The sequence below is a fragment of the Oncorhynchus mykiss genome, chromosome 22 (genome assembly GCF_013265735.2).
Source record: "Oncorhynchus mykiss isolate Arlee chromosome 22, USDA_OmykA_1.1, whole genome shotgun sequence".
NCBI lineage: Eukaryota > Metazoa > Chordata > Actinopteri > Salmoniformes > Salmonidae > Oncorhynchus > Oncorhynchus mykiss.
In genome coordinates this window covers 15,252,326-15,277,439 of record NC_048586.1, presented here as the reverse complement: position 1 = coordinate 15,277,439, position 25,114 = coordinate 15,252,326, and the positions used below count along the sequence as shown (strand labels likewise).

Sequence of the window (25,114 nt, the reverse complement as noted above, 5' to 3'; positions counted from 1 at the left end):
CTTTACTGTGATCCCAGGCAAACCATCGGGACGCTGCGGGAGAAGATCCTCCAGGTGAATCCCCTGGTGGAGGCATTTGGGAACACGTGTACGGCCATTAATGACAATTCCAGTCTCTTTGCGAAGTACCAGTGTTGTGGGGGCTGTGCTTTGGCAAAGTGGGTGGGGTTATATCCTTCCTGTTTGGCCCTGTCCGGGGGTGTCCTCGGAGTGGGCCACAGTGTCTCCTGACCCCTCCTGTCTCAGCCTCCAGTATTTATGCTGCAGTAGTTTGTGTCGGGGGCTAGGGTCAGTTTGTTATATCTGGAGTACTTCTCCTGTCCTATTCGGTGTCCTGTGTGAATCTAAGTGTGCGTTCTCTAATTCTCTCCTTCTCTCTTTCTCTCTCTCGGAGGACCTGAGCCCTAGGACCATGCCCCAGGACTACCTGACATGATGACTCCTTGCTGTCCCCAGTCCACCTGGCTGTGCTGCTGCTCCAGTTTCAACTGTTCTGCCTTATTATTATTCGACCATGCTGGTCATTTATGAACATTTGAACATCTTGGCCATGTTCTGTTATAATCTCCACCCGGCACAGCCAGAAGAGGACTGGCCATCCCACATATGCTCTCTCTAATTCTCTCTTTCTTTCTCTCTCTCGGAGGACCTGAGCCATAGGACCATGCCCCAGGAATACCTGACATGATGACTCCTTGCTGTCCCCAGTCCACCTGACTGTGCTGCTGCTCCAGTTTCAACTATTCTGCCTTATTATTATTCGACCATGCTGGTCATTTATGAACATTTGAACATCTTGACCATGTTTTGTTATAATCTCCACCCGGCACAGCCAGAAGAGGACTGGCCACCCCACATAGCCTGGTTCCTCTCTAGGTTTCTTCCTAGGTTTTGGCCTTTCTAGGGAGTTTTTCCTAGCCACCGTGCTTCTACACCTGCATTGCTTGCTGTTTGGGGTTTTAGGCTGGGTTTCTGTACAGCACTTTGAGATATCAGCTGATGTACGAAGGGCTATATAAATAAATTTGATTTGATTTGATTTACCTGGAGATTAAGAATTCACTGTAATTACTTCCCAACACCAGACAGATAAAAGTGAGGTGTCTAATGCTGAGGCCTTAGAAAATGGTAAGACAACAGTACTTTAGTAACAGTAATTCTTTTCTTGCTCAGTTTGATTTAATAATAGATGGTAACATTCCAACCTATTGGTGCATACACAGTATTGCTAAATGGTTTCTTCCTTGCTGCTGTATGTGACAGGGGCCTGCTCTGTCCCTCAGCTTCTGCCTTGCTCTGCATCGGCCCTGAGGTGCTCATGGAGGCCCTGGCGTCCCGCTGTGTGGTAACCCGGGGAGACACCATCATCCACACCAGTACTGTAGACAAAGCCGGGACGCCATGTCCAAGGCTCTGTACGGACACCTCTTCAGCTGGATAGTCAACCGCATCACTACCCTACTGCAGCCTGATATGAATAACTAGTAAGTGTAAGGCACTGGTTCTCTCTCTCTGGTCCCTCTGTCTTTGGTTGTTGCACTCTGCTTCAGATGTGTGTGTGTTGCTGTAAGCTCTAGTGACCCTTCCATCTGGGTGGAGAACCGAACGCGGAGAGTAGAATATTAATGGACAGCAGGAGACAAGAAAGGGCGCAAAAGAAGTTGAATACATTTTAGTTGCGTGTGGAGAAAATAATATTCAGATGATTAAAATATCTTCAGAGAGACTGTAAAGGGTTGTTCATTGATCCAAAATAATTCCCTCATAAATGTGAGCGTGGACTGTCAGGGAGTCATCTGCTGTCTCTGAGCTGCGGAAGGCCCACAGGGTCTGTTTCCACTTCAATCATCTGCACACTCTGTTATTGCCATGAATAACCTGTTAACCAAGACAAAAGGTGACCTCTAATGTCTTGGTAATTGAAGGGATTATGGGAAATGGTGTCTCTCCATCTTAGCAAAACCGGAGTGAAATCACTCTGTTGTAAGGTCTGTGTTTAGTGTAGACCTAAAGACGGTTAAATACAGACTCTTTGTACAATCCTTGCTAATCATAAAATGTTATGATTCATTGATTGTAGTCAGAGAGCTCTGAATGTTCATAATTGTTGTTTCCCCATAAAGTAGAACTGGCCATTCAGATCAAAATATTCTCTATTTGGGTTGAACTTGGTTCATCATTAAAGTTTCATAAGTCAATGTGGTTGCTTGGGATTTGCTCAGACAGTTCCACACAAGAATGATTTTGTTCGTCGGTCCTCTTTTTCCCCTTTGAAGTGCTGCAGAAAGTGGCATGAATGTGGGAATCCTGGTCATCTTTGGATTCGAGAACTTCAAGAATAACTCCTTTGAACAACTTTGCATCAACATTGCAAATGAGCAGATTCAGTTTGACTTCAACCAGCACATTTTTTCAAATCGAATCAAAGTTGATTTGTCACGTGCGCTGAATACAACAGGTGTAGACCTTACAGTGAAATTCTTACTCACAGGCTCTAACCAATAGTGCAAAAAAAAGGTATTAGGTGAACAATAGGTAGGTAAAGAAATAAAACAGTAAAAAGACAGGCTATATACAGTAGCGAGGCTGTAAAAGTAGCGAGATTACATACAGAAGAAAAGTTGTATTCCTTTTACCTTCCAGTGTAGTGAGAGCGACTTTATCACGGTGCTACATCATACCTGACGTATTTCTGCCTGCTTGAACGCCAACAACTCAGATAAACATGAAATCACACAGGGAATCGACAGAGCATCCCTCAGGGATGCACAAAAACAATATAACATTCCAAATGTGTGAACCTTTCCTTTAAATATCCAGATGCAGTATGCCAGCTTGTTCGTCAATCACAGGAGAAGTGTCTCTTAAATGAAACACTGTAATTCAGTGTCGTCTTCTTCATAGCTTTATATGACGTTAAAATGATACTTTTTCTTCTCCCTCAACTACTAGTTATTATTCTCTTAATTGATTTACTGAAGCTGTTTACCCTGGAGTGTGGGAGTTTATTGCTTTCGCTGACGACGCTGTATAAGAAATGAATCAAGAGCACTTTTTGCTGCATTGTCCTTTAGTCTCAATGTTTGCTCTCTAGCAATTCCTTTCAAGGGAATTAGAGAGAAAGCTGGTATTCATGATCACTTTATTCATGTATAATGAATAGATAAGAATTGAAATGTAAGAATGAGGTTGTGTTCTTAACGGTACTCTACAGTATACAGTGCCTTGCGAAAGTATTCGGCCCCCTTGAACTTTGCGACCTTTTGCCACGTATCAGGCTTCAAACATAAAGATATAAAACTGTATTTTTTTGTGAATAATCAACAACAAGTGGGACACAATCATGAAGTGGAACGACATTTATTGGATATTTCAAACTTTTTTAACAAATCAAAAACTGAAAAATTGGGCGTGCAAAATTATTCAGCCCCTTTACTTTCAGTGCAGCAAACTCTCTCCAGAAGTTCAGTGAGGATCTCTGAATGATCCAATGTTGACCTAAATGACTAATGATGATAAATACAATCCACCTGTGTGTAATCAAGTCTCCGTATAAATGCACCTGCACTGTGATAGTCTCAGAAGTCCGTTAAAAGCGCAGAGAGCATCATGAAGAACAAGGAACACACCAGGCAGGTCCGAGATACTGTTGTGAAGAAGTTTAAAGCCGGATTTGGATACAAAAAGATTTCCCAAGCTTTAAACATCCCAAGGAGCACTGTGCAAGCGATAATATTGAAATGGAAGGAGTATCAGACCACTGCAAATCTACCAAGACCTGGCCGTCCCTCTAAACTTTCAGCTCATACAAGGAGAAGACTGATCAGAGATGCAGCCAAGAGGCCCATGATCACTCTGGATGAACTGCAGAGATTTACAGCTGAGGTGGGAGACTCTGTCCATAGGACAACAATCAGTCGTATATTGCACAAATCTGGCCTTTATGGAAGAGTGGCAAGAAGAAAGCCATTTCTTAAAGATATCCATAAAAAGTGTCATTTAAAGTTTGCCACAAGCCACCTGGGAGACACACCAAACATGTGGAAGAAGGTGCTCTGGTCAGATGAAACCAAAATTGAAAAAAAATTTGGCAACAATGCAAGACGTTATGTTTGGCGTAAAAGCAACACAGCTCATCACCCTGAACACACCATCCCCACTGTCAAACATGGTGGCGGCAGCATCATGGTTTGGGCCTGCTTTTCTTCAGCAGGGACAGGGAAGATGGTTAAAATTGATGGGAAGATGGATGGAGCCAAATACAGGACCATTCTGGAAGAAAACCTGATGGAGTCTGCAAAAGACCTGAGACTGGGACAGAGATTTGTCTTCCAACAAGACAATGATCCAAAACATAAAGCAAAATCTACAATGGAATGGTTCAAAAATAAACATATCCAGGTGTTAGAATGGCCAAGTCAAAGTCCAGACCTGAATCCAATCGAGAATCTGTGGAAAGAACTGAAAACTGCTGTTCACAAATGCTCTCCATCCAACCTCACTGAGCTCGAGCTGTTTTGCAAGGAAGAATGGGTAAAAATGTCAGTCTCTCGATGTGCAAAACTGATAGAGACATACCCCAAGCGACTTACAGCTGTAATCGCAGCAAAAGGTGGCGCTACAAAGTATTAACTTAAGGGGGCTGAATAATTTTGCACGCCCAATTTTTCAGTTTTTGATTTGTTAAAAAAGTTTGAAATATCCAATAAATGTCGTTCCACTTCATGATTGTGTCCCACTTGTTGTTGATTCTTCACAAAAAAATACAGTTTTATATCTTTATGTTTGAAGCCTGAAATGTGGCAAAAGGTCGCAAAGTTCAAGGGGGCCGAATACTTTCGCAAGGCACTGTATGTGCTGGATGTGTCCTTTTGGAAGCATTTGTATACCACGGCTTAACTAGGCATACTTAATTTCCGGATCATAACTAGGTGACTTTCCTGCATGATTTGTCGTGTTACATGTGTTTTAGTTCACTTCGATTTAGGGTTAGTGGTTTAGCGGGAAAGTGATTTTTATCATGTGAAAATGTCTTCCATCCAGTGGTACACAGAAGCGGATTATTCCGAGTTAATGATTTAAACATGGGGACGGTTTAGATCCGTTGCTTCCACTTTATTGGTCAAATATATTTAAAATAACTTTTTGATCCAAATTAAGCAGATGCAATAATGTGATACGGTTATTTGCTAATGGAACTAAATTATGAATTAGTAAGTGGCTTTATTTGTTATTTCAGAACAGTTCTGTATAATTTCAGCAACTGACTTTGTTATACATTTCAGCCGAAGAAGGAGAACTGGACTGGTGCTGTTGATTTAAGAACTTTTTTTAAACATGCAAAAATCCTATTTAGCCTAGATTGTTTAATTGGGTTATTTAGTGAAATCATTAACTGTGGACTGTTCTATATTCTCTGTGTTTTAATTAGATGGAGTACCAGAGCGAGGGGCTGGATGCCAGTATGAGGACAACCATCCCATCCTGCACATGTTCCTCCAGAAGCCCATGGGCCTGCTCTCTCTGATGGATGAGGAGAGCCGGTTCCCCCAGGCCACCAACCAGACCCTAGTGGGTAAGACGAGGCCTCACAAGCAGACACGGTCAAGTCCATGTGCACTAAAACAACCCTGCTCTGGTGAGTAAGACAAGGCCTAACCAGCAGACAAGGTCAAGGTCATGTGTACTAAAACAACCCTGCTCTGAAAACAACAATGTTTAATCAAGATTAGTCTTTTTTTTTCAATGTTATCTTCAAATATGTTTTCTCTTCAGATACGTTTGAGGACAATCTGTACTACAAGTACTTCTGGAGACCAAAACTTATTGAGTTCTGCTTTGGGATTCACCATTATGCTGGCAAGGTATAGTTTAGGGCCTTGTTGCGAATAAACTTAAGCATTATGACGATCGTACCAGTACATCGTTATTTACGAGGCAACTTTTTAAGAGTGTTTCCCAAACAAGCACATTTATTTGTATCCCCATTAGCTTTTACAGAAGCAGCAGCTACTCTTCCTGGTGTCCATAAAAAACACCAAACATGACAAGAAACAAAACACTGATAAACACTCTAACTGCTAGGCTATCTGCCTAGCAGTTAGCTAGGAAGTTGGAAACCTCACTTTGGAAACCTCACTCTTTGTTTAAACAACTAAATCATCTTAATTCTGTTTACACTGTGGTAGACATGTATTGGGGTCCCGATGAGTGTACAAAACATTAGGAACACCTACTTTTTCCATGACGTAGACTGACCAGGTGAATCCAGGTGAAAGCTATGATCCCTTATTGATGTCACCTGTTAAATCCACTTCAATCAGTGTAGATGAATGGGAGGAGACAGGTTAAAGAAGGATTGTTAAGCCTTGAGACAATTGAGACATGGATTGTGTATGTGTGCCATTCAGAGAGTGAATGGTTAAGACTAAATATTTATGTACTTTGAACGGGGTATGGGAGTAGGTGTCAGGCACACGTGGCTTGAGTGTCAAGAACTGCAACGCTGGTGGGTTTTTCATGCTCAACAATTTTCTGTGTGTATCAAGAATGGTCCACCACCCAAAGAATATCCAGCCAACTTGACACAATTGTGGGAAGCATTGGAGTCAACATGGGCCAGCATCACTGTGGAATGCTTTCGACACCTTGCAGAGTCCATGCCCCAACGAATTGAGCCTGTTCTGTGGGCAAAAGGTGGTTCAACTCAATAGTAGGAAGGTGTTCCTAATGTTTGGGACACTCAGTGTATGATTGTGTGTTTTGTTTCTAGTATCGTTCATGTCTCAATAAACTTTCAGGTAAGGAGATTTTCTTCTTTTTTTTAAAGACGCCTCTCCAGACACAGCGGCATCCTGGTCCTCCTCCACTCAAAGCCTCTCTCCCTGCGATGCGATACTGTGTGTGGATAAATCTCCAGTCTCCATTATCTCCTGAGAGGCTCAGCTCTCCATGGAGGGCTCTGTTTTTTATTTTCACTAAGCTGCCCCGTTTGGTTTCCTGCTGCTTGCTGCTATCTACAGATTGTGCAGCAACGGGATATTTTTGTGATAAGGTTTCCAAATACCCAGGAGATGAAGAAACGGTATTTAGAGATCATATAAGCAACTCTTCTTCCCGGTCTTTTCTGTGCAGTTAAATAAAGGTGGTAATATCCTCATCATTAGCCGTGGCTGGGGCCCCGTGGTCACTTGGCTGAGCCGGCATGCTAATGGATGTGTTCAATTACCAGATACAGCACTTCATACTTTCCTGCAGTTAAGCCATATTATGTGCTTCGCTTCCTTTTGAGCCACCTGTAAATGACTGCTTTCAGTTATAGTCGAATTAAGAGCAGCTCCAATTTACGATGGGTACTTTTGGTTTAGCTTCCATTAGAAATCCATGTGCCATGTCTGTAGGCTATATTGGAACGTAGTGCATGAGGTGAGCCCACAGCCATCCTCTTTACTTGATTGACGAAAAATACACTAGCATGAAAAAGTAAATTCAGTATAATGTGAATGGGTGGAGAATTCACTGCACTTTGGTACTCCGAAGTATTGAGTAACAGCAGAGATGTGGTTCACCATTCATGGCTCCAGACATGGTGTCAATTAGGCCTAAAAGCCTCTCTAATTTGGTTCAGCTTGTCCAACGGCTTTCTTATCTTCAGCATAAACACACAAAGGGATATACACTACATAACCAAAAGTATGTGGACACTCGTCGAACATTTAATTCCAAAATCCTGGGCATTAATATGAAGCTGGTCCTTCCCCCCCCCCCCCCCCCCCCCCCCCCTTTGCTGCTATAACAGCCTCCACTCTTCTGGGAAGGCTTTCCACCAGATATTGGAACATTGCTGCGGGAACTTGATTCCATTCAGACGCAACGGCATTAGTGAGGTCGGGCACTGATGTTGGGCGATTAGGCCCGGCTCGCAGTCTGCGTTCCAATTCATCTCAAAGGTGTTTTATGGAGTTGAGGTCAGGGCTCTGTGGAGGCCAGTCAAGTTCTTCCACACTTTTTTAAAATTTGTATTTTTTAAATTATTATATATTTTTTACCCCTTTTTCTCCCCAATTTCATGGTATCCAAATGGTAGTTAGTCTTGTCTCATCGCTGCAACTCCCGTACGGACTCGGGAGAGGCGAAGGTCGAGAGCCGTGCGTCCTCCGAAACACAACCCAGCCAAGCTGCACTGCTTCTTGACACAATGTGTCGTAGAAAACACCTTTGTTTTTGCCCTAGCACCACAAACCTGATTCAAATCATCAAAGCCTTTTGATGAGTTGATCATTTGAATCAGCTGTGTAGTGCTAGGGCAAAAACAATAATGTGTCACCCCTTTAGGTCCCCAGGACCAGGATTGAGAACCAGTGCCTTAGACCACTGTGCCACTTAGGAGGCTTTCAACACCAATCTCAACAAACCCTTTCAGTATGGACCTCGCTTTGTGCATGGGGGCATTGTCAAGCTCAAACAGGAAAGGGCCTTCCCCAAACTATTGCCACAAAGTTGGAAGCACAGAATCGTCTAGAATGTCATTGTATGCTGTAGCTATAAGATTTCCCTTTACTGGAACTAAGGGGCCTAGTTCGAACCATGAAAAACAGCCCCAGACCATTATTCCTCCTCCATCAAACTTTACAGCTGGCACTATGCATTCAGGAAGGTAGTATTCTCCTGGCATCCACCAAACCCAGATTCGTCAATCAGACTGCCAGATGGTGAAGCGTGATTCATCATTTCAGAGAACACGTTTCCACTGCTCCAGAGAGCTTTACACCACTCCAGTCGACACTTGGCATTGCGCATGGTGATCTTAGGCTTGTGTGTGGCTGCTTGGCAATAGAAACCCATTTCATGACGCTCCCGACTAACAGTTTTTGTGCTGGCGTTGCTTCCAGAGGCAGTTTGGAACTCAGTAGTGAGTGTTGCAACTGAGGACAGATGATTTTTACGCGTGTCGCGCATCAGCACTCAACGGTCCCATTTGGTGAGCTTGTGTGGCCTACCACTTTGCGGCTGGGGCAGTTGTTGCTCCTAGATGTTTCCACTTCACAATAACAGCACTTACAGTTGGCAAGGATAGCTCTAGCAGGACAGAAATTTGACGAACTGACTTGTTGGAAAGGTGGCATCGTATGACGGTGCCGGGTTAAAAGTTACTGAGCTCAATAAGGTTTTTCTACTGCCAATGATTGTCTATGGAGATTGCATGGCTGTGTGCTTTATTTTATACACCTGTCAGCAACTGATGTGGCTGAAAACCATAAATCCACTAATTTGAAGGGGTGTCCACATACTTTTGTATATATAGTGTATTTGCAGCAATGTCATTGGGTCAAGTGCACAGTAGGTAATAAGCATCAAGTTGAGATTATCATAATTGACTGCAGTAAAAGTGTTATTACTGTGTAGTTGTAATCTAGTCATTGTTGTTATTAGTGTTTCAGTCATGGAATCTTACCCTGTATCTCGTCTCTCGTTCTCACTGGTTTTGAGAATGTCCACAGGGTGCCCTCACTCAATCTTCAACATTCCTCTGATATAGAGGTCCTGTCTTCTTATGACACTTCATGAAAGTTTAGATAATCACGTAAGATAAGAGCTTTGAGACAATCCACTTCTGCTTATCAAGTGGGAAAAGCTTGAGTTCCCTTTTAAGTGACAAATAGCAGAGGAAAATTGTAATTCCATTCTTCAGGGTAAAATCTGGAGGAATGTCATTTGCATTTTAGTTCATATTACAGATTCAGTGTTATCTATGAAATTACTGCTATCAGATGAAAATCTATTTAACCCGGGTTGGTTTAGTTTTATGCTGCCGAGTTGTGAATACCAACCGGATGGCTCTAGTTGTGACCACTAGGTGTCAGCCTTGTTGACATTTGAGATGAAAGGACATTGGTGGATCCGGAACAAATAAAGAGTCATTGAATAAACTTTTCTGTCTTATCAAATGTGAATATCAAATTAAAATAACCAAAGCATATAACACTTACTGTTTGTTCTTCAAATGACGTCTCAGATTCAAAGTGATTAAAGATACTGTGAACACTTGACTGCCTGGAACATTTCAGTGCTGTCAGTAAATATTACTAATTGGGAATGGACTGGTCTAGAAATGTTCAAATAAATTGAAATGTTGCATATTGATAAGTAAGATGTGATTACACGTAGAGTGAACCATCAAAGCCCCAGAAAGGGGAAAAAAAATACTGACCTGAATAGTGGGACCACTTGAGTCTAGTAGAATCTCATCAGGCAGGGTCCTTGAGGCTTGGCCATGTGGTGGTGTTTTGTCAGAGGAAATTGGATGTATTTGCATCGACAAATTCCTCCAAGCCACGGTCTTTCCCAGATCCCTCAGATCAGAATGTCTGAATTGGTTGAGCTGTGTATGGTCCTGTGAGGCCTGGGAGGCCTAAGGTCAGAGGAGTTGTATGTATCCTTAGGGTTGTTGTCAGCAGAGCACATCTGCACACAGGCATGGCATCGTATGACAGCCCTCACTCTGCCAGAGCAGACTGCAGGGCATAGGGGTCTAATTATATTTTTATGGTGCATGGCTCCTTACTGCTGGCTTGCTTCTGAAGCTAAGCAGAGTTGGTCCTGGTCAGTCCCTGGATGGGAGACCAGATGCTGCTGGAATTGGTGTTGGAGGGACAGTAGGAGGCACTCTTTCCTCTGGTCTAAAAAATATCCCAATGCCCCAGGGCAGTGATTGGGGACACTGCCCTGTGTAAGGTGCCGTCTTTCGGATGGGACGTTAAACGGGTGCCCTGACTCTCTGTGGTCATTAAAGATCCCATGGCACTTATCGTAAGAGTAGGGGTGTTAACCCCGGTGTCCTGGCTAAATTCCCAATCCGGCCCTCAAACCATCACGGTCACTTTATAATCCCCAGTTTACGATTGGCTTTTTCACCCCCCTCCTCTCCCTTGTAACTATTCCCCAGGTTGTTGCTGTAAATGAGAATGTGTTCTCAGTCAACTTACCTGGTAAAATAACAGATAAAATATAGATTTACAGTATACTTACTGTATGTGTGCAGAATGGCGCTGAAGGAAATATCAGCCGTTTTACGGGTTCCTGACCAATTGTGCTATTTTGTGGGTTTTTTTGAGCTAATGTTTAAAAAAATACAATGTTTCCGCCATCGTTTCCTTCTGGACTTCAGAACAGTGATTACTAACCTTGATTTGGATAAGGATTTCTATTTCAATGAGTTGGTGGCGAAGGACATACGGCTCATTCCGGGCCAGGCCAAATCCCTGACACTCGAAAAAGGAAGAGGCAACGTTATTGAAGCCGGCGTGCGGGATACCTGACGAGACTACGTTGGCGAGTGGATAAACCGCCTCTACCCTCTGTTCTATTGGTGAATGTGCAATCACTGGAGAATAAACTGGACGAGCTCCGTTCGAGTGTATCTTGTCAACGTGATCTGAAGAACTGTAATATCCTATTTTTCTCAGAGTCGTGGCTAAACAAGGACATGGAAAATATAAATCTAGTTGTTTTTTCTATATATTGGCAGGATAGAACAGCAGCGTCAGGTAAACTCAAGGCGGGTGGTGTGGGTCTCTTTGTTAATAACAGCTGGTGCATGATTTTTCTTGAGGCTCCGCTCACCTGAGTTAGAATACCTCATGATAAGCTGTAGACCATACTATTTACTAATAGTTTTCATTTATATTTTTGGAGCTGTCTATTTACCACCACAAGCAGATACTGACACAAAGACTGCACTCAACATGGTGTATAGGGCCATAAGCAAACAAGAAAAGGCTCACCCAGAGACGGTGCTCCTAGTGGCCGGTGATTTTAATGGAAGAAAATCCATTTTACATTTTACCTCATTTCCACCAGCATTTCACCTGTGCAACTAGAGGTGCAAAAACTCTAGATGGCCTTTACTCAACACACGGAGAAGCATACAAAACTCTTTCTCGCCCTCCATTTGGCAAATTTGACCTTAACTCTATCCTCCTGATTCCTGCTTACAAGCAAAAACTCAAACAGGAAGTACCAATATGGAAGTGGTCCGATGATGCGGATGCTAAGCTACAGGACTGTTTCGCTAGCACAGACTGGAATATGTTCCAGGATTCATCAGATAGCATAGAGGAGTTTACCATATCAGTCACCTGCTTCATTAATAAGTGGATTGATGATGTCATCCCCACTGTGAGTGTACATACATATCTCAACCAGAAGCCATGGATTACAGGCAACATCTGCACTGAGCTAAAAACTAGAGCTACCACTTTCAGTGAGTGGGACACGAATCCGGATGCTTATAAAAAATCCTGCTACGCCCTCCAAAGAACCATCAAACCGGCAAAGCGTCAATACAGGACTAAGATCGAATCCTACTACACCGGCCCTGACACTCGTCGGATGTGGCAGGGCTTCCAAACTATCACAGATTACAAAGGGAAACCCGGCCAACCTGAGCTAAATGCCTTCTATGCTCACTTAGAGGTAACAATGAACCATGCATGAGAGCACCAACTGTTCCAGACGACTGTGTGATCATGTTCTCCATAGCCGATGTGAGTAAGACCTTTAAACAGGTTAACATTCAGACTGATTACCAGGGCACTTACTGAGAGTATGTGCTGACCAGCTGGAAAATTTTGCCTGACTCAGTCTGTAATGCTTACATGTTTGAAGCAGACCACCATAGTCCCTGTGCCCAAGAACACCAAGGTAACCTGTCTAAATGACTACTTCCCCGTAGCACTCACATCTGTAGACATGAAATCCTTTGAAAGGCTGGTTATGGCTCACATCAACACCATCTTCCCAGACACCCTGGACCTACTCCAATTTGCATACTGCCCCAACAGGTCCACAGATGATGCAATCTCTACTGCACTCCACACTGCTCTTTCCCACCTGGACAAAAGGAACACCTGCGTGAGAATGCTGTTCATTGACTACAGCTCAGTTTTCAACACCATAGTGCCCTCCAAGCTCATCACTAAGCTATGGACCCTGAGACTGAACACCTTCCTCCGTAACTGGATTCTGGACTTTCTGACAGGCCGTGCCCAGCTGTTGAGGGTAGCTAACATATCCCCTACGCTGACCCTTAACACGGGGGGTCCTAGGGGATGTGTGCTTGGTCCCCTCCTGTACTCCCTGTTCACCCACGACTGTGTGGCCATACACAACTTCAACATTTAAGTTTGCAGACGACACAATGGTGGTAGGCCTGTACAGCCTATAGGGAGGAGTTCAGAGACCTGGCAATGTGGGGCCAGGACAACAACCTCTCCCTCAATGTCAGCAAGACAAAGGAGCTGATCGTGGACTAAAGAAAACGGAGTGCCGAGTACACCCCCATACACATCCACAGTGCTGTAGTGGAGCAGGTTGAGGAAGTTCCTCGGTGTCCACATCACTAAGGACCTATCATAGTCTAGACACACCAACACAGTCGTGATGAGCCTCTTCCCCCTCAGGAGGCTGAAACGATTTGGCTTGGGCCCTTAGATCCTCAAAACGTTATACGGCGGCACCATTGAGAGCATCTGACTGTTTGCATCACCTCTTAGTATAGCAACTGCTTAGCATCCGACTGTAAGACACACGACAAAGGGTAGTGCGTACAGCCCAGTACATCACTGGGGCCGATCTCCCTGCCTAGAGGTACCGGAGCACCAAGTTTTGGACCAAAAGACTCCCGAATAGCTTCTACCCCTAAGCTTAACAGTTAATCAAATGGCTACCCGGACTATTTGCATTGACCCCCTTTTTTTTTGCTCTGACTCTCTTCCACTGACTCTATGCACACTCACTGGACCCTACCCACACACCCAAACATACTAAACTGACACACACACTACATACAGTTGAAGTCGGAAGTTTACATACACCTTAGCCAAATACATTTAAACTCAGTTTTTCACAATTCCTGATATTTAATCCTATTTTAGGTCAGTTAGGATCACCACTTTATTTTAAGAATGTGAAATGTCAGAATAATAGTAGAGATAATTATTTATTTCAGCTTTTATTTATTTCATCACATTTCCAGTGGGTCAGAACTTTACATACACTCAATGATTATTTGGTAGCATTACCTTTAAATTGTTTAACTTGGATCAAGCGTTTCGGGTAGCCTTCCACACGCTCTTCATAATAAGTTGGGTGAATTTTGTCCCATTCCTCCTGACATAGCTGGTGTAACTGAATCAGGTTTGTAGGCCTCCTTGCTTGCACACGCTTTTTCAGTTCTGCCCACAAAATTTCTATAGGATTAAGGTCAGGGCTTTGTGATGGCCACTCCAATACCTTGACTTTGTTGTCCTTAGGCCATTTTGCCACAACTTTGGAAGTATGCTTGGGGTCATTGTGCATTTGGAAGACCCATTTACGACCCAGCTTTAACTTCCTGACTGATGTCTTGAGATGTTGCTTCAATATATCAACATAATTTTACCTCCTCATGATGCCATCTATTTTGTGAACTGCACCAGTCCCTCCTGCAGCAAAACACCCCCACAACATGATTTTTCCTCCTAACATAACGATGGTCATTACGGCCAAACGGTTCTATTTTTGTTTCATCAGACCAGAGGACATTTCTCCAAAAAGTACGATCTTTGTGCAGTTGCAAACCATAGTCTAGCTTTTTTTTATGGCTGATTTGGAGCAGGGACTTCGTCCTTGCTGAGCTGCATTTCAGGTTATGTCGATATAGGACTCTTTTGCTGTTCTGGGATTGATTTGCACTTTTCGCACCAAAGTATGTTCATCTCTAGGAGACAGAACGCTTCTCCTTCCTAAGTGGTATGGCGGCTGCGTGGTCCTATGGTGTTTATACTTGCGTACTATTGTTTGTACAGATGAACGTGATACCTTCAGGCTTTTGGAGATTGCTCCCAAGGATGAACCAGACTTGTGGAGGTCTACAATTTATTTTCTAAGGTCTTGGCGGATTTATTTTGATTTTCCCATGATGTCAAGCGAAGAGGCACTGAGTTTGAAGGTAGGCCTTGAAGTACATCCACAGGTACACCTCCAATTGACTCAAATGATGTGAATTAGCCTATCAGAAGCTTCTAAAGCCATTACATCATTTTCTGGAATTTTCCAAGCTGTTTAAGGCAGTGTCAACTTAGTGTATGTGTATGTGAACTTCTGACCCACTGGAATTGTGATACAATGAACATTTTGTGAAATAATCTGTCTGTAAACAATTGTTGAAAAAATGACTTGTCATGCACAAAGTAGATGTCCTAACCGACTTGCCAAAACTATAGTTTGTTAACAAGAAATTTGTGGAGTGGTTGAAAAATGAGTGTTAATGACTCAACCTAAGTGTATGTAAACTTCCAACTTCAGCTGTACATATTATCTCAATTACCTCAACTACATCGTACCCCTGCACATCGACCAGGTACCTGTCCTCCTTGTATATTTTTAATAATATTGCCTCATTGTTATTTTATTATGTTGCTATTTCCTTTTTTTTTTTTTTTTTTTTATTGCAGAGAAAATGTCAATACTGTATGTAGGTCTATGTACCTTTCATTGGAAATACACAAGCTTACATTTCAAACATACAAGAAGTGGTCACAGACTGATTGTAATACATTACAAATCATTTCTATTCATGTACTATGCAAGTCTGTATGTTCTGAGTTAGTGCATTCTCTGCATCAACCAGTACAGTACATTTAACTCCATATAGTTTTCTGCACGTAATTCCGCTGTGATGTTTGAAATGGTACATGTTGGTTCAACATATTTCACAACTCCAAGACAGTACGATGTTTCTCTCTTCATGTTAAGACATTCTCTTAAGAATTGACATGTTCCTTCAGCCGTGCAGCAGGATGACACAACGTGCCCTTTGTTCTCTTTTAGTAGTCTGCCTTTCATCCCACTGGGTTGCATTCCTCTATGCTTCGTCAGGGTGCCAAGCTAGTCCTCCATCTACAGTGCATTCGGAAAGTATTCAGGTACCTTGACTTTTTCCCTATTTTGTTACGGTACAGCCTTATTCTGAAATGGATTTTAAAAAATGTGACTCATCAATCTACACACAATACCCCATAATGACAAAGCAAAACCAGGTTTTTGAAGATTTTTGCAAATTTCTAAAATATAAAAAACTTTCACATTTACATAAGTATTCAGACCCTTTACTCTGTACTTTGTTGAAGCACCTTTGGCAGCGTTTGGGTATGACGCTACAAGCTTGGCACAACTGTATTTGAGGAGTTTCTCCCATTCTCTGTAGATCCTCTCAAGCTCTGTCAGGTTGGATGGGGAGTGTCGCTGCACAGTTATTGTCAGGTCTCTCCAGAGATGTTTGATCGGGTTCAAGTCCGGGCTCTGGCTGCGCCACTCAAGCACATTCAGAGACTTGTCCCGAAGCCACTCTTGCGTCGTCTTGGCTGTGTGCTTAGGCTCATTGTCCTGCTGGAAGGTGAACCTTCGCCCAAGTTTGAGGTCCAGAGTGCTCTGGAGCAGGTTACCATCAAGGATCTCTCTGTACTTTGTTCCACTCATCTTTCCCTCGATCCTGACTAGTCTACCAGTCCCCGCTGCTGAAAACATCCCCACATCATGATGCTGCTGCCACCACCATGCTTCACCGTAGGGATGGTTCCAGGTTTCCTCCAGACGTGACACTTGGCATTCAGGCCAAAGTGTTCAAACTTGGTTTCATCAGACCAGAGAATCTTGTTTCTCATGGTTTGAGAGTCCTTTAGGTGCCTTTTGGCAAACTCCAAGTGTGCTGTCATGTGCCTTTTACTAAGGAGTGGCTTCCGTCTGGCCAATCTACCAGAAAGGCCTGATTGGTGGAGTGCTGCAGAGATGGTTGTCCTTCTGTAAGGTTCTCCGATCTCCACAGAGAAACACTGGAGCTCTTGCAGAGTGACCATTGGGTTCTTGGTCACATCCCTGACCAAGGCTCTTTTCCCCCGATTGCTCAGTTTGGCCGGACGACCTTCTTCCATTTAAGAATGATGGAGGCCATTGTGTTCTTAGGAACCTTCAATGCTGGAGAACATTTTTGGTACCCTTTCCACGATCTGTGCTTCGACACAATCTTGTCTCTGAGATCTACGGACAATTCTTTCGACGTCATGGCTTGTTTTTTGCTCTGACATGCACTGTAGGACTATAGGACCTTATATAGACAGGTGTGTGCCTTTTCCAAGTCCTGTCCAATCAATTTAATTTACCACAGGTGGCTCCAATCAAGTTGTCGAAACATCTCAAGGATGATCAATGGAAACAGAATGCGCCTGAGCTCAATTTCAAGTCTCATAGCAAAGGGTCTGAATACTTATGTAAATAAGGTATTTCTGTTTTTTACAATAAGGCTGTAATGTAACAAAATGTGAAAAAGGGAAGGGGTCTGAATACTTTCTGAATGCACTGTATATGTCTATGCATGCACTCCATGCAGAGAAACTTAAGTAATACTTTTGTATAGTTTCTCTAATCACAGGGAATGTTTTGAGTCAGCAGTCAGATTCTGATGCCCCTTTACTTTGATACCACAAGTCACATAAGAATATTCTTTGATAATGTTGTGTCACTAAAAGCCAATTATGCCATGGTTTTGATGATTGATCTGCTTTGACAGTAGTGGATGGCATTTAACATGAACTGCCTCTGGATTAGTCTCTGGGCGTAAATGGTGCTGGTTATGGGGGGGCGAGGGTTATGGCTGCCATAATCTCATTTGCTTGGTTGCTGACTTGAGTTTCCAGATCACATTTATTCAAAAACGAGAGCGGGAGAGCAGGAGAGATATCCACCAAGCCTCTGCAAACTCAGCTTTGCGAGGCTGCTCTCTTACAACTTTGATTGTCCCCTGTGTCGACAGCTCAATCCACAGCATCTGAAGGACAAGGCGCGCACTGGCACTCATAAAAGAATGTAGGGAGGTGTCATATTGAACGCGGGATTGCTTTTTAATCCCGGGTACATTGACTATTCTTGTCAATAGAAACCCAATACAACTGCCAGCTTGAGCTTTTTTTTCTATATGATTCTTGCTGGGCTTAATTTTCAACATGAACGCACAGATGCCAGGGAAGGCTTTTTCTCATTTTCTCCCTCTGTGTATCTGTGGCGACAGCTCATGCCAAGAGCAACACGCATGAAGCAGAAACGATCAGTGTGATCCTCCAACACCGCCTGTTCCCTAAAACAGGATGACCTGATAGGAGATGGACCCCCTCACTTCCTCCTATCCACCCCTACAGCCTCTCGTGATTAACCCTCTGGTGAATACATACCGTTTTGTACAGTTGTGATGATGACTCTGAATATTGAGAATAGCCACGGTTGGGTTTTCAGTAAGAGGATGTTATCTGGTTTTAAAAAGGAAGATTTAGTGGAAAGGTGCAGACTTAGTCAGAGAGGTGATTTACCTGAGCGATTGACAAAACGTTTTTGCTGATGGCCCATGCACGTTGTAAGGCATGAGCCTACATACTTGACTCAAAAACAGATTCCATTGCCATTAAAGTGCAGCAGTGACTCCTTCCCACTCCGTATGTGCTCAGTGTCAATGCTACACTAGTATTACCAACAGACAGAAACCAAATGTTTCATCTCAATCTGTCATTGACTTTACTACAGTCTTATGATTTAAGGTTTGCTTTTATGCTGGACATCTCAGGTGCTGGTATGTTTCAAGAAAGGAAATCTGTGAGCGGAGTGACAGTTAAGCACTAATCATGTAGTCATAAGGGAATAGGGAATCACAAGGAGAATGAATTAATAAGAGCTGCCGAGGGAATACATGTAGAAAGAAGTGAGAGTGTCCGTTGCGAGGCTTAGGTACAACTGTCATAGCGTCCCTCATCATCAAAACACAGCCCCTTCATCTCCCCTTGGTGGTGTCATGGCAAGTGAGAGGCGTGAAAGCACAGCGACACTTGATGGGCCCGTTCGACACTCAGCCGCTAATTCATCATGACAAATGTGCTCAGATGATCTGGCCCAGCAGCACTAATGGGGAGAGGAGAGACCGACTCCAATTAATCCATCCAGCTTTACTTTGGGCTAATTGGAGCGCGTCCCTGCTTCTGCACTGGCCTAGCAGCTACCTGACACCATTTATCGGTGGGCACCATTTTGAGAGATCCATTTTTGTGTGTTTGGCTGAGGCCTGCAAGATGTTTCTCTTTTATTTTTCCACCGAAGAGCTCTTCTCAAATTTGACTGACTGCCTCAATTCGGTCTTACGTTGCAAAATTAGATTTTTTTTTACATTGGATAAAAGTAGAGACTAAGAGCTAGAAAATGGTATATCATGCTCTGCAGTTGAGGAACAATGGGAAAGTAATTCTGCTTTGAAAGTTGATCAACTTGTAACCTCACTTTTGAGAAAATGGCCCTAGAATGTTTTAGTACACCTACTGGAGAGCTCTTCTTTGTCTACACCCATTCAGCATCGTCCACACCCTCTTAAGCCTTAGCCCCACCCATCTCTATAAGGATTCACAAGTGAGGCCATGTGCTAAACAGAGTGAGTAGTTCAGTAAACAACGAAAGATTTCAAGACTAAAAGTGGTAAAAGTAGTAGCCTACAATAAGGAAAAACCCCAGGTAAAAAATACACTATATAGTCCTTAGCCTATATCCTAATTTGTGACAACCCTCCTACTCTGTCTGCCAAATTATTTCTCTTTGTATTTTGTTTTCCTTAATAGGATGTCGGTGGGCAGAGCCAGGAGGGTCGTCACCAAAATGGGACACACATGAACTCGGGTGTGTCATAGGGATAAATATACCTTTCCTTCATACATTGAGGAGACTCTCTCCACACAGACATACTTTTGTTTTTCGTTGTGGCAGTTTTGGGGCCTCTTTTTGTTCATTTGTTTTGGCACTTCTCAACACCCCTCATTATCACCAACTATGCACGCATCCACTCATTCATGCAGACACAGGAAGCAGATGGTTTGAGTCTCTGATATTTATTGTACAACAAGGGGCAGGCAAGAGGCAGGTCGAGGACAGGCAAAAGTTCACAAACCAGGTTGGAGTCCAAGCGGTGCAGGGCGGCAATCAGGCTCGAGGTCAGGGCAGGCTGAATGGTCAGCCAGGCGGGCTTAGTGTCAGGGCAGGCAAGAGGTCAAATACCGGGACGACAAGAAAAAAGAGACTAGGAAAACAGGAACTCGGAAAACACGCTGGTAATCTTGACAAGACAAACAGGCAACAGACAAACAGAGAACACAGATATACATACACTGAGGGTAATAGGGAAGATGGGTGACACCTGGAGGGGGGTGGAGACAATCACAAGGACAGATGAAACAGATCAACACTACTGACTACACACACACCATTTTTGTTAAATAAATATGTTTGTAATTTCTGTATCTTCGTGTTGTCACCCACTTTGTTACGGGCTACGAGCTGGTTCGTAACAAATATGACTTTGATACAGGTCATGTTCTTCACATTACTGCCTCTGGGAAACACACACAATTTCAAATAAAATCTAAGTTTTGTTTGTCACATGCACAGGATACAGAAGGTATAAACGGTACAGTGAAATGGTTACTTGCGTAGTAGTAATATCAAAAACAGGAAGTGAGAAGATAAATAATATTTGCATTTGGTTTTAGTTGCATTTAAGAGCAGTTGGAGGCCACGGAAGGAGTGTTGTATGGCATTGAAGCTTGTTTGAAGGTTTAACACAGTGTCCAAAGAAGGGCCAGAAGTATACAGAATGTTGTTGTCTGCATAGAGATTCACCAGCAGCAAGAGTGACATCATTATTATATACAGAGAAAAAAGTCATCCCAAGAATTGAACCCTGTGGCAGCCCCATAGAGACTGCCAGAGGTCTGGACAACAGGCCCTCCAATTTGACACACTGAACTCTACCTGAGTTCATTTGAGAAACCAAGGCAGTTGAGTCTGCCGATAAGAATGTGGTGATTGACAGAGTCTAAATCCTTGGCCAGGTTGATAAAGACGGCTGCACAGTACTGTCTTTTATCAATGGCGGTTATGATATCGTTTAGGACGTTGAGCGTGGCCGAGGGGCACCCATGACCAGCTCTGAAACCAGATTGCATAGCGGAAATGGTACGGTGGGATTGGAAATGGTCGGTGATCTGTTTAAGTTGGCTTTCGAAGACTTTAGAAGCCAGTTTACGTTCAAATGCCTCTCCTGTGACATATGCTTAGTTTCCTGAAACGAGTATGTTATGGATTCTAATTCAATTTTTTTGTCACATATTCCAAATAAAACAAGTGTATACTACCCGTGAAATGCTTACTTGCGAGAAACAAACAACTTTGTTCTGAAACTCGTCAGTCTATTATTGTTTTGAGAAATGAAGGCAATTCCATGCGAGAAATTGCCAAGAAAGATCTCGTACAAATCTGTGTACTACTCCCTTCACAGAACAGAACATGGAATAGCCTTCATTTCTCAGAACAAGAATAGACTGACGAGTTTCAGAATAAAGTTCTTTGTTTCTGGCCATTTTGAGCCTGCAATTGAACCCACGAATGCTGATGCTCCAGATACTCAACTAGTCTAAAGAAGGCCAGCTTTATTGCTTCTTTAAATCAGGACAACAGTTTTCAGCTGTGCTAACATAATTGCAAAAAGGTTTTCTAGTGATCAATTAGCCTTTTAAAATGATTAACTTGGTTTAGCTAACACAATTGGAACACAGGAGTGATGGTTGCTGATAATGGGCCTCTGTACGCCAATGTAGATATTCCATAACAAATCTGCCGTTTCCAGCTCAGAAGACATTTCCACCATTAACAATGTCTACACTGTGTTTCTGATCAATTTTATGTTATTTTAATGGACAAAAAATGTGCTTTTCTTTCAAAAACAAGGACATTTCTAAGTGACCCCAAACTTTTGAACAGTAGTGTGTGTGTGTGTGTGTGTATGTATGTGTATATATATATATATATCCTACAATAAGGAAAATATCTAAAATATATATATATACATACATATATACATGTTTTTAGTAAATAAATCAAATCAATCAATCCAAATTGTGCAGTGGCCATTTGGTGAAACAAAACACCAAAAAGTTGAATGACATTCAGAGATTGTCAAGCCATGCCTTCAATACTGGTTAGGCCTACAAAGTAGGGATGGATGTATTTTCTGTTTGTCGAGATTGACATAGTCTATTTATTGTGGTGTTGAAAACACAAACCATGATATTGAAGCTCCGGATGTTGGTATGCTTTGTTTCTTGGTTGTGTTGTGTATTGGCACAGAGACCAGTTGGTGGAAAATATGTTGCATATATTTAATATAACTACTAATATGGCATCCACATGTAGAAAATCTGATTTCCCCGTAGCTGATCATTGTCTGCAGCCGGCTCTGATTGTAGTGTAAATGAAACAGGCAGGGAGAGTGAGCTTGTCCCTAGGGTGCTTGGCGAACCCTCAACCTTCTGGCCCGTAGCCCTGCGGGAGATCAACTGTGCCACAAAAACAAGTGACACAGTCGATAGCCACATTTATAAACACAGGGTTGCTACAGTTATTGTTATTTGTGGCCGTAAACATTATTTTGAGTTCATGTGAAGGGGGAGGGTGTGCATTTTTTTTTTTTTTTTACAGAGTCAGGACCAGCCCCCCCAGTAAATGTCAAACTGTCCCTCATGTGTTTTGTCAGACATAAATTGTAATTTCGGTCATTCCATTTCTTAGCCCTGTTTACAATGAGAATTGTATTGTTTTTTATTTTCCCAGGTAAGTTGACTGAGAACACATTCCCATTTACATCATCGACCTGGGGAATAGTTACAGGAGAGAAGAATGAGCCAATTGGAAGCTGGGGATGATTAGGTGGCCATGATGGTATAAGGGCCCGATTGGGAATTTATCCAGGACACCGGGGTTAACGCCCCTACTCTTACGATAAGTGCCATTGGATCTTTAGTGACCACAGAGAGTCAGGACACCCGTTTAACGTCCCATCCGAAAGACGACACCTTACACAGGGCAATGCCCCCAATCACTGCCCTGGGGCATTGGGGATATAGATATTTTGACCAGAGGAAACAGTGCTTCCAACTGGCCCTAAAACACCACTTCCAGCAGCATCTGGTCTCCCATCCAGGACCAACCCTGCTTAGCTTCAGAGGCAAGCCAGCAGTGGGATGCAGGGTGGTATGCTGTTGCATGATTTCATGATTTATGCAATACTGTGCTTCTGTGCATTTTCTGTTTGTTTGCGGTAGTGGTGCGTGGGTGAAATCACCGGGGAAGCCAAGCCAGGGAAAAAAATACATATTACAACCTATGTGTTGTGATAATTGTGTTGTTTGCTCTATAACCTGTTAGTTCATATGCCTCTACTAATCCAGCACCATTTCAACATCATCAAATCACCTATGCTTAGTCTAATACAGTGACAACTAAAAGATACCAAAAACTATTTTGTCCAATCAACGTAAGCTATATACAGTGCCTTGCGAAAGTATTCGGCCCCCTTGAACTTTGCGACCTTTTGCCACATTTCAGGCTTCAAACATAAAGCTATAAAACTGTATTTTTTTGTGAAGAATCAACAACAAGTGGGACACAATCATGAAGTGGAACGACATTTATTGGATATTTCAAACTTTTTTAACAAATCAAAAACTGAAAAATTGGGCGTGCAAAATTATTCAGCCCCCTTAAGTTAATACTTTGTAGCGCCACCTTTTGCTGCGATTACAGCTGTAAGCCGCTTGGGGTATGTCTCTATCAGTTTTGCACATCGAGAGACTGACATTTTTTCCCATTCCTCCTTGCAAAACAGCTCGAGCTCAGTGAGGTTGGATGGAGAGCATTTGTGAACAGCAGTTTTCAGTTCTTTCCACAGATTCTCGATTGGATTCAGGTCTGGACTTTGACTTGGCCATTCTAACACCTGGATATGTTTATTTTTGAACCATTCCATTGTAGATTTTGCTTTATGTTTTGGATCATTGTCTTGTTGGAAGACAAATCTCCGTCCCAGTCTCAGGTCTTTTGCAGACTCCATCAGGTTTTCTTCCAGAATGGTCCTGTATTTGGCTCCATCCATCTTCCCATCAATTTTAACCATCTTCCCTGTCCCTGCTGAAGAAAAGCAGGCCCAAACCATGATGCTGCCACCACCATGTTTGACAGTGGGGATGATGTGTTCAGGGTGATTAGCTGTGTTGCTTTTACGCCAAACATAACGTTTTGCATTGTTGCCAAAAAGTTCAATTTTGGTTTCATCTGACCAGAGCACCTTCTTCCACATGTTTGGTGTGTCTCCCAGGTGGCTTGTGGCAAACTTTAACCGACACTTTTTATGGATATCTTTAAGAAATGGCTTTCTTCTTGCCACTCTTCCATAAAGGCCAGATTTGTGCAATATACGACTGATTGTTGTCCTATGGACAGAGTCTCCCACCTCAGCTGTAGATCTCTGCAGTTCATCCAGAGTGATCATGGGCCTCTTGGCTGCATCTCTGATCAGTCTTCTCCTTGTATGAGCTGAAAGTTTAGAGGGACGGCCAGGTCTTGGTAGATTTGCAGTGGTCTGATACTCCTTCCATTTCAATATTACCGCTTGCACAGTGCTCCTTGGGATGTTTAAAGCTTGGGAAATCTTTTTGTATCCAAATCCGGCTTTAAACTTCTTCACAACAGTATCTCGGACCTGCCTGGTGTGTTCCTTGTTCTTCATGATGCTCTCTGCGCTTTTAACGGACCTCTGAGACTATCACAGTGCAGGTGCATTTATACGGAGACTTGATTACACACAGGTGGATTGTATTTATCATCATTAGTCATTTAGGTCAACATTGGATCATTCAGAGATCCTCACTGAACTTCTGGAGAGAGTTTGCTGCACTGAAAGTAAAGGGGCTGAATAATTTTGCACGGCCAATTTTTCAGTTTTTGATTTGTTAAAAAAGTTTGAAGTATCCAATAAATGTCGTTCCACTTCATGATTGTGTCCCACTTGTTGTTGATTCTTCACAAAAAAAAATACAGTTTTATATATGTCACGTTCTGACCATCGTTCGTGTGTGTTTTCCTTGTTTTAGTGTTGGTCAGGACGTGAACTGGGTGGGCATTCTATGTTGGATGTCTTGTTTGTCTATTTCTATGTCCG

General features: G+C 42.9%; 1 pseudogene; it reads left to right on the top strand.

Moving 5' to 3' along the window:
- Positions 1–25,114, top strand: part of LOC110502051 — a 79,026-nt pseudogene that overhangs the window by 33,413 nt on the left and 20,499 nt on the right.